The sequence below is a fragment of the Phocoena sinus genome, chromosome 6, assembly GCF_008692025.1.
Source record: "Phocoena sinus isolate mPhoSin1 chromosome 6, mPhoSin1.pri, whole genome shotgun sequence".
Classification (NCBI taxonomy): domain Eukaryota; kingdom Metazoa; phylum Chordata; class Mammalia; order Artiodactyla; family Phocoenidae; genus Phocoena; species Phocoena sinus.
Window position 1 is genome coordinate 66,162,418 of NC_045768.1, and position 10,186 is coordinate 66,172,603.

Sequence of the window (10,186 nt, forward strand, 5' to 3'; positions counted from 1 at the left end):
TAGGTCTGGCCCAGGCTTCTATCAGATTACTGTTTTTGTCTAGGGTCCCAGAGCATTTGAGATTTTGTGTATGCCCTGTAAGAGTGAAGTCTCTCTTTCTCCCACTCGTTTGGGACTCCTGAAATTAAGCCCTGCTGGCCTTCAAACCCAAATGCTATGGAGACTCATCTTCCCAGTGCAGGACCCCTGGCTTGGGGAGCCTGACATGGGGTTCAGAACCCTTACTCCTGTGGGAGAACCTCTGCAATATAATTATTCTCCAGTTTGAGGGTCACCCACCTGGGGGGTATGGGACTTGATTATATGGCACATTTGTCCTTCCTATCCATCTAATCATTCCCTCTTTATGTCTTCAGTTGTAGAAGATATTTTCTGATAGGTTCTAGTCTTTTTCATCTGCAAATAGTTGTGATTTGGGTGTTCTTGTGAGAGGACAGGGTCTTTCTACTCTGCCATCTTGGCTGGTCTTGAAAGTACACACTGGCTCTTAATGCTTCCGCTTGGAAGTTATCCATATCATTTCTGCTTATAATTTTAATGGCCAAAACAAGCAACGTGGTCAAGCCAGATGTCAAAGAGACAGGAAAGTATAATACTCCCCCCAGGGAGGGGCAGCAAACATTTGGGAACAAAAATATAGTATTGTAGACAGAACCTTCCTTTCCACTTTAAGAGCTTGAAAAGACTAGACTAACAGGGATGGCCTAGGATTGGCTAATCAGATTAACCCACCTGGACTCTGAATTGAGAGCTGGCTATGAAAAGCAGCAGGGTCAATGGAGAAGTCATCCTGGGTCTAATGGGCAGCAATACCAGCTGTAGTATCCAACACCCAGGGCTGGTGACATCTTCCAGGTCCTCACTGGACTAGTTCTGTGATATGATTTTGGTTGTTTGCTTATTTTTAGCCTCTCTTGTTCCTCTTGGCTTCATGGGTTTAGTGATCCAGTCTTCTTAGCAATTCTGTGAGCCACCCAGTAGTATCTGATACATCTTTTCTGTATAAGTCAATCATTCTCTGTTGCTTTCAGTTAAAAACCTGATTGATACAGTAAGGCTTTCGGCCAACCCAAACATTTCCTCAATTCAACTCTCTGAACACCAGGTAGTTGTTCCCCAAGACCCTGTTACCCCTGTACAAATGAAAGCGTAGGAAAATATCAGGGCAATTTACACTAAAAGATATTCGATAGGAAAGGCTGGGAGGGGCCTGGATCAGTCTTGGATTCTGTGCACTCATTAGATTGAGAGGTACTGGATGTCAAAAAATAAATGTGGGAAGGACTTTATTAGGTAGGGACTGGGGTAATCTTGAGTTAGAAAGTATAAAAAATGCAGTAAGGTTTCGTTAGGATGACCAGATATTCTGGGTTGCTCAGGACAGTCCCAGGTTACAATTTTTGTGAATCTCTTCGTGCCTATCAATTATTTTAATTGTCCTCCTTTACTCTAAAACATATCCTAGCTGAGGCAATAAATCGTATGACCACTCCAGCTGTAATTGAAATGCTCCTGGACCAGAAGTCGGAAGATCTGCATCGTAATCACAGTGTAGTACTAATATGTGGAGTGACCAGTAAACTTTCTGAACCTTCGCCTCCTCATCTATAAAGTGGAGGAGTTCATTGAGATCACTGGTTGACAAATTGTGTTCCAGTTTTCAAGACCTATCTCAAAGTCCCCTGCAGTGGGAAAAAGTAGAGGCCAAATGGGGGAAGCTCTGACACTCCCAGAGAACCTCTACTTCTGTTTGTTTCATACCTTGGGGTTGTACCTAACTTTTTGTTTGGAAAAAGCGTTCTTTCAATAAGAAATAAACAGACACACACGCGCGCACACACACACACAAGAAAATCACTGGCCTGGATAGTCTCTCAGACTTCAACAGTCAGATTCCTAAAACCTGCTCTACTTCTGTAACTTCCATATCCTAGACAACGAGCTGGTGATGAAATGAAGAGAACCATTAGGAGGGGGCTTCTTCACTGCTTGGTTCTTTCTTTCATTTTAAAGAGACAAATGCCAAACTTCTCATTCTGCAGTTAGCGAGTTCCATAAAAATGATGCTGAATTTACTTATTTATTTTAAGTTTTAAAAATATCCCTAAGCCCACTTTTCCATCTTGGTCTCCTGCTTCTAATCTGTCCCCAGACATACCTTAAGCTTTCCTGTAGCTCTGCCTCAGGTCCCTCATCCACTCTCGGCCAACACTTGAGACTTCGGCCCTAGTCCCATCTCTTCGCCGCCCTCAACCACCACAGCCTCTGGGATGGCTTCCGCCCTCCATTCTGGCCTTCTACACCTTGTTTGGCAATTAGTATATGTTGCTTCATGTGCTATAGTCTTTCAGGTCTAAACACACTCTTTTAGATTCTGCTCTGGGATGCCAAGGCTGGAACTCTGCCACCTCCATTTCTCCTTTGCCAATTGGCTTCCTGTTACACGTTGCCAATAGTGGTAATTCCAGAGTGATTAGAAGGCAGGAGGGAGAGAAAATGGACTTGCTTCTTCCTGCATGCCTGCTATTGCTGTCAATGTTGGCCCCAGGCAGTAGAGGTTGGTTCTGACCTCCAACTTCCTTCCCTATACCCACAACCAGCTTCATCGTACAACCTCAGAGGTACCAGCAGTAGCCAAGCAATGCTCTCACCTCAGAAATCTGAGTTTCAGTTCTTCAGGCTCCCCCTCTTCAAGCTCCTGAGATAAAAGCCCTTGCCAGGCAGCCCGCCTACCCAGGTCTGAGCCCCAGCTCCATGAGGCACTTGGTCTGTACTCCTGAGTTACCAGAGGCCCTGTACATTCTCAGAATGCTAGGCCCCAGTTCAACAGGCCTCTCCTCTGAACTCCAAGGTTCTGATGACCCAATCACTTCCTTCCTTTTGTCCCCTAAGCCTTAGGGGTAGTAGCTACTCCCTGTAGCTATTATCTATTTTCCCTCAGTATTCTCCTTTTCCTTTTTCAGGCTTCCAACACCCATTTACCCAATTCCCCATATTGAATTATCTCTGTTGAAATACTTAGTGAAGTTTCTGTTTTCCTGATTGGACCCCAACTGGCCTACCATGAATTGTAATTTACCATGTTACACATATTTTTATTTCTCGACTATACTGCAAACCTTCTTTATTGTACTCTTAGCTACACCCAAAGGAACTCAACAAAAATTGGCTTGTTGATTGATAAGTGTATAAGATTCATGAGTAGGAGAAAGGATGAAAGGTGGAAAGAGCAGGACTTCAGACAAACAGGTCTGAGTTCAAAGTACAGTTTCAATAGTCTCTGTTACTTAACTTCCTTAAGCCTCAAATTCTCAACCATAAAGTAGGATAACGTTTATTCTACAGGCGTGGTGGGGGGCAAACATGAGGAAAGGTAGGTAAAGTGCTTAGAAGGGAGCCTCATGCATATTTCAGATTCATAGATGGTGCTCCTCCCTCCTCCCACTCTGATCACTTTGAATTTTCAGTAGCTCCTATGTCTGCTGGGTAGGTGGTCATCACTAGGCATTTCTATACCCCTTGGGTATTTGTAGCAGAAGCACAGTTCCCCTGACTGTAGGGCTAGGTTGAGAGTTAGGACTTAAATGAGTAAGCATAATAGCATTCCCCACATCCTCCCTCACGATTGAGTCTTTCCTCTTATTAAACACACACACACACACACACACACACACACACACACACACACACATATACACACACACACACTGCTACCCTTGACCCTTCTTTGCAATCTAACACAAGCTTTCTTCCCTTTGCCACTAAACTTCCTAATGAAGCCCACACACATCCTGATCCATGCACTCCTGCAGTCCAGAGCAGCCGTAGGGGCCTGCTTCTTTATCCATCTCTCTCTCTCTCAGCATTCCTAGCCTGTGTCTGTCTCTCTTATTCTCTCTCTCTTTGTCTTTTAATGCTGGCTCTGTTTTCTTCTAACATCCAACTGCTCAATCTACTCTATATATCAGAGTCCAAAGCCTGGACAGAGCTGGTTTAAATAGCTAATTATTATGTTTGCTTTGTGCCAGACCTCCTCATAGGTCACCTACCAGCCTACAAATGGACTGCTCTTGGGTCAGTCACCCATGTCCGGTCAGTCTCTGGCCACTGTCCTGCAGCAGTCCACCTAGCATGTTTTTCTTGTGTTGGTGCTGAGAGTGGAGCAGTGTTTACTAGCAAGGAAAGCTGGACTTGGTAGGCACTGTGACGCATATGTCGTGGACATGCCCTGTTTGCACCAAAGTATTAACAATTTCCCTAATCATCAAATCCAATGAATGCTTCCCAATTTTCACCATACCTAATTCTCTGGGGTGTTTCATATGGCTGACCACTTACTTTTTGACACTTCTAAGTTCCCTACCAGAAGTCTGGTTCTCTCCTTACCACTCTTGTCAATCTCCCTTGCTGGTTTCTGTACTCCACTCACTGCTTACTTTGATGAAGCAGCTAGTCCATGGACTTTCCAATGTAGACTTAACATCTCAGATGTCCTCCATACCTACACCCTTGTTGCCCAGTGGTACTGCAGCCTGTATGTTCATGAGGAGCAATCTGGAGGGAGTAGTTGGGGATTCAGAGTTTCCGGTCAGCAACTGCAGGGTACTGAAGAACTCTAGTGCCATGGTCAGGAATTAGGAGCTGCTTACTGTGCTAGAGGGAAGGGCTCCAGGTGGTTAATATCACAAACATTCTGCCTCTGTCCTTCTCCATTGCAAATATTTGAAGCGTTCTCCAAGATATGTCTATCAATATGAAGGCTGTTAGATAATTCCAGACCGATCCTTTAGATATTCACTGGTGGCACCTTCTGTCAAAATGTCCTGTGCCTCCCTTTTCAGGCTCTCTTCAATGAAAACACACTGCTGTAAATAAGCTAAAGAATATTTAAAACTGAAGGTGAATTTAAGTCAATGAGTTTCCCCTACAGGGTTTTATTTTAAGCCTCATCATTTTGATGGGAAGGACTCTGCCCTTTTTAAAGGATGTTCCTGTAAAAGCAACCAAGTAAGAGTGTATCATTTAGAGCTGAGGGTGAGAGGGTGGCAGAGGCAGATTTCACTCTCTGAAATCAGAGTACCAGGGGACCTAACTCTAATTCCTTTAAAAAAAAAAAATTAAAATACAGTAAAATTGACTTTCTCCCTGTATTTTATAAAATTCAGGACATATATAGATTTGTTACCACCACTGCAAACAGGATACAGTGATGTTCCATCACTCCAAAAATTCCTTCCTGCTCTCTCTCTGTAGTCATACTCTGCCCCCACCCCAAGCCCTTGTAACCACTTAGCTGTCCTCTACTGCTACAGTTTTGTCTTCTAGAGAATGTCATATAAATAGAATCATATGTGGTATGACCTTATGTCATCGTTGTCTTATGTATTACACCTACATACATTGAAAACACCACCAGACAATGCTATATTTTTTGCTTTCAAACCATCAGAAAATTAACAAAAATAATTTATTGTATTTGCCCATACATTTATAATTTCTGTCGCTCTCCCTTCTTTCTTGAAGTTCAAACTTTCTTTTTGGTATTATTTCCTCTCTTTATAAAGAATTTCCTTTAGCAGTTCTTTTGGAACATATATGCTGGGGTGGGGGAGGAAATTGAGAAATCCTTCATCTGAGAATGTCTTTAATTCACATTCATTCCTGAAGAATATTTTTCCAGGATTTAGAATTTGGGGTTGAAAGGTCTTTTCCTTCAGCACTTATAAAATGTTGCTCCACTTCCTTCTGGCTTTCTTAGTTTCTGATGAAAAAACACAGTCATTCCAATTGTTCCCCTATAAGTAATGTATCATTTTTCTCAGTTTTTTTCTTTTGGGGATTTTTTTTTTTTCTGTAGACTCTAGCAATTTGATTATGCATGTCAGGGTGTGCATTTCTTTGGCTTTATCTTGTTTGGGTTTACTGAGCCTCTTGAAGCTATAGGTTTATGTCTTTTGCAAAATTTAGAATGTTTTCAGCGATCAGTTTTTCATATACTTTTTTTTCACTGAACTTTCTCCTGTAGTACTGGGACTCCAATAACACACATTAGATGTTTTCTTCTTATTCCACAGGTCCCTGAGGCTCTGTTCAATTTTTTTCTCTTTGTTGTTCAGATTGGGTAATTTCTGTTGACCTGTCTTCAAGTTCACTGACTTTCCTCTGTCATCTCCATTCTGCTATTGAACTGATCCAGTGAATTTTTAATTTTAATAATCTTATTTTTGAGTTCTACAGTTTCCATTTAGAGGTCTATGAGACCTTCTAGCTTTCTATTTGTTTCAAGAACGTTTGCCCTTATTGTTGGAGCATTTAAATAATACTTGCTTTTAAGTCTTTTTCAAGTAATTCCACCTTTGTCATCTTGGTAATATAACCTATTGATTGTCTTCTGTGTGAAAGATTTTCCTAATTCTTCATAGGCTGAAAAATTTTGGATTATATTCTGACTGTATCTTACCACTTTTATCACAGTCAGGTTGTTAAAAGTAAGGCACTAGGTCCAGCCTACACTTAAGGGGACGGGATCACAAGGATATGAAAACTCCTATAGAGGATCGTTGGGGACCATTTTAGAAGTCTTCCTACTTCCTACTGGTAGAAGCAACCCAACTCCCCATTAGCAGATGAATGGATAAACAAAATGTGGTATATACACACAATGGAATCTTATTGAGCCTTAAAAGGAAGGAAATCCTGGCACATGCTACAACATGGATGAACCTTGAGGACACTACGCTAGGGAAATAAGCCACTCACAGAGGACAAATATTGTATGTGTCCATTTAGATGAGGTACCTAGAGTAGTCAAATTCATAGAGATAGAAAGCAGAATGGTGGGGATAGGGGCAATGGAGAGTCAATGTTTAATGGGTACAGAGTTGTAGTTGAAGAAGATGAAAAGTTCTGGAGATGGATGGTGGTGATGGCTGTACAACAATGTGAATGGTACTTAACACCACTGAACGATACACTTTAAAATGGTTAATGATACCTTTTTCTTATGTATATTTTACCACAGTTGAAAAACAAACAAAAATCAAGAAGTTTGCCTACCACACATATTATGAGATTCTGGGCCTTGTTTAAATCCTGTGGAGAATGTCAACATGTTTTTAGCAGGCATTCAACCTTAGTTCAGGTTGCAAGTTCCAACCAGTCTTCTGTGGGTCTTAGTTCCAGTGTCAGTTCAGTTTTCAAAACCTTTGAAGCACTGTTTGGATCTCTCCCACGTGAGCACCGCTCGGTAGCCAGCCTGTGCTTGTAGGGTTAGAGCCATGCATGCGCATCTCAGGGGTGAGCCCAGGAATCCATTTGAAGGGGTTACTTTCCCAAGGACCTCCCTCTCCATGATCTCCCTGGAACTTCCCAGCCTTGCCCTTTTGGTCCTCTGGCTGGAAAGCTGATGCTCTGTGGGTCACTTCCTGGGACTGTGCTCACCTCCCAGACCAAGTGGGAGGACAGACAGAGCTAAAAAGCAAAAGGGGTTTCCCTACCCTCTCGGGACAGCAGCTCCTCCAGTCCAGAAGGGCAGCTTCCTTTCCAGAGAATTTAGGTGCCTACTGGTTCCCCTACTGCTGCTCCTTTTGTCACAGGGTTGCTTGGGTTTGAGGCAGGCACGAAAAAACAGAGCAAAAAGAAAGAATAGGGAATTTCCCCCACTCTCCCTGAGCATCCACTGCTTTATTCCTGGCTCCTTGACCAGAGGGCTTCTCCTGGAGAGCTCTTTGTCCAGCCCTGAGAACCACTTGTGTGTTTCAGGTTTCCATGAGTTCGGGCTGGGGCACGTGGAGGGGGAAATGGCAAAGTCAGGCCATTTCGGCAGTATTTTGAATCCTGCCTGTCTTCTTCAGTGCTTCTGCTACTATTTGCTTTCCAGAGTCCTCAGATAGCTGATGCCTGCATTCTACACAGGCGTGGCAGCCTTCACCTTTGCCTAATCTTAAGGCTGGCTCTGACTTTGGCATTTAACAAAGGGCTCCATCCACCCACCTCTAGTCCCCATTTACCGTACCCATTTATTCTATGAATGAGCACTGATCACCTACTATGTACCACAAACCATGAGGGTTAGAGAAACAGCCCATCTTTGAAGTGTTGAGGACACAATTCCCTGCTAGACACAACTTGCTGGATTTCACCCTGGCTTTTTCTCCACTCTCTGCTTACGCTCACAGTAGATCTGTGAAGTGAGTGGACTCTGTTGCTTCCCTGAAAAGCCATGTCTGTGTATGAGCCTGAAGCCATCCTCACATGTGCACTCTGTGGGTGTGGCGGAGGGCTTTTTTGGAAAGAGACATATTTTCAAACACACAGGTTTGTGGTTTTTGAAAGAACAGAAAGCAGAAAGCATAACATCTTGCAGGATTACTTTCTGCTCAAGACCAATTGACGTGACATCTGAAAATAATCAAATAAGTGTCTTGTTTTCAGTCTGCCAATGACGTTGTGAAACTTGGGAAGGAAATTCTCCGCTTAAGAAAAAAATCTTAAAAAAATTGAAATTGAGATCGGGGAAGAACAAAGATGGGGAATTATGAGAGTGCTTTGAATTGTTAATAGCACTTACATTTATAAAAATGAATCTCTCTAAAACCGGGAAGTGGCCTAATAATTTTAAATCCCCTCACACAGCACATGCCCCAAACCCTGATAACGTCCAAATTCAATTGCTTATGACCATTTTTTCTGGAGCATTCCAAAAACTTGAAGTTGCTGCACAATGAACTGAACTCGGGATTTTAAATTATTGAAAATCTTTGATATTTTTTTCCCTGTAAGTTCTTACATTTGGAAAGAAGTTAAGGTACAGTCTAATCCCAGGGGATCAAAATATATTGAACTGATTTTTTTTAATGGTTTCAGCCAAGAAAACAGAAATTGAACTGAACATTGTGATGAAGAGAATGAAGACGGGCAAAGAAAAGGCTGAAGGTGGTACATACAAAAGTCTGAAGTCCAAGGCGACGCTGGACCTCTCCTGGACTGGAAGGTGAACAAGTCTGCTGGCCAAGGTAAGACAGATTAAGGCACGCTGGCAAGAATCATCGGAGGCAAATGAAATTGAACGTCATCAGAACCCTGGACTCAGGTAAGAAGAGACTGGAGCAAAGAGAAACTTGCCTCCAGCTTCAGTGGTTAAGAGGTGACTTCAAGTTCCTACGGCATTTCATTAATATCCAAGTCAAGTGTTGCTAATATCCAGTGTGGATGACAGACGGTTGGACTTTGTGCATTTCTGGTTTCTAATGATGCATTTGAGATTTATTTTTTTATAGCTGTCCTTGTGTTAATCCTTTACAGTTTTTTTCCTCCCTGGGGTTTAATGGTTTCTAGTTACCTATCAGCATTTTCATAACGGTTTCTAGTTACCCGTCAGGCAAAACATGGCTTCTGATGGTTGTGGGCTGTGGGTCACCACTAGCTCTCTGGAAGGAGAAGCGCTCGCCTGAACCGCACAGCAAACTCCCTTGTACGGTTGGAGCATGCAGTGCAGGATCAGGGCGCACGCTAGAAATAGAAGCAAATGCCTTTTGCAGACAGCAGCTCAATGAGGTTTCCTGCCATGAGGCAAAATGCTTGGAAAGTTACTCTGCGCTGGCATCACTGGGTTTGGGGTCAGTGTGCTGAAACCGGGACTCATTACGCTCCTACCATGCCAACTTGGTGCAATTAGCCTAACACGATAATTTCCTGAAGCCATATGTTGATCTTTAGGGGAGGGAAGAGGCTTCGTCTGCCTGATGGCTCTGAGCTCTGACTGGCACGTCCCAGCTTCGAGCACATCTCTATAAGTCAAGATAACACACACGGCAATCAGAGATGAGGTAGGACAGCCAGCCTGGAGAGAAGCAGGCAACTTGGAGCAGGGCTGCGTACTTGTTGACTGTTGTATTGCGTTGGTTTTCTCTTCTTTTCAAGGAAGGTTTCAGGGAAAGGTCAAGGGAGCACCACTGTGTGCAAGACTGTCTGTCTCTCCCTCCTTCCCCTTCTCCCCCCAAAATAAAATCGATGGAAGGACCTAGAACAGAGTAAGTTATGTTCCTGGGCTGCATGGCTTGTATTCCCATTGGAGACCTATCAGTGTGAACTGGCACTGATGGGAAATCTCTTCAGCTACCCCTGCTAATCAGTACCTCTGTTCATTATGTCTCTGATGAATATGGGTAATGATTGGGTGCCTGAG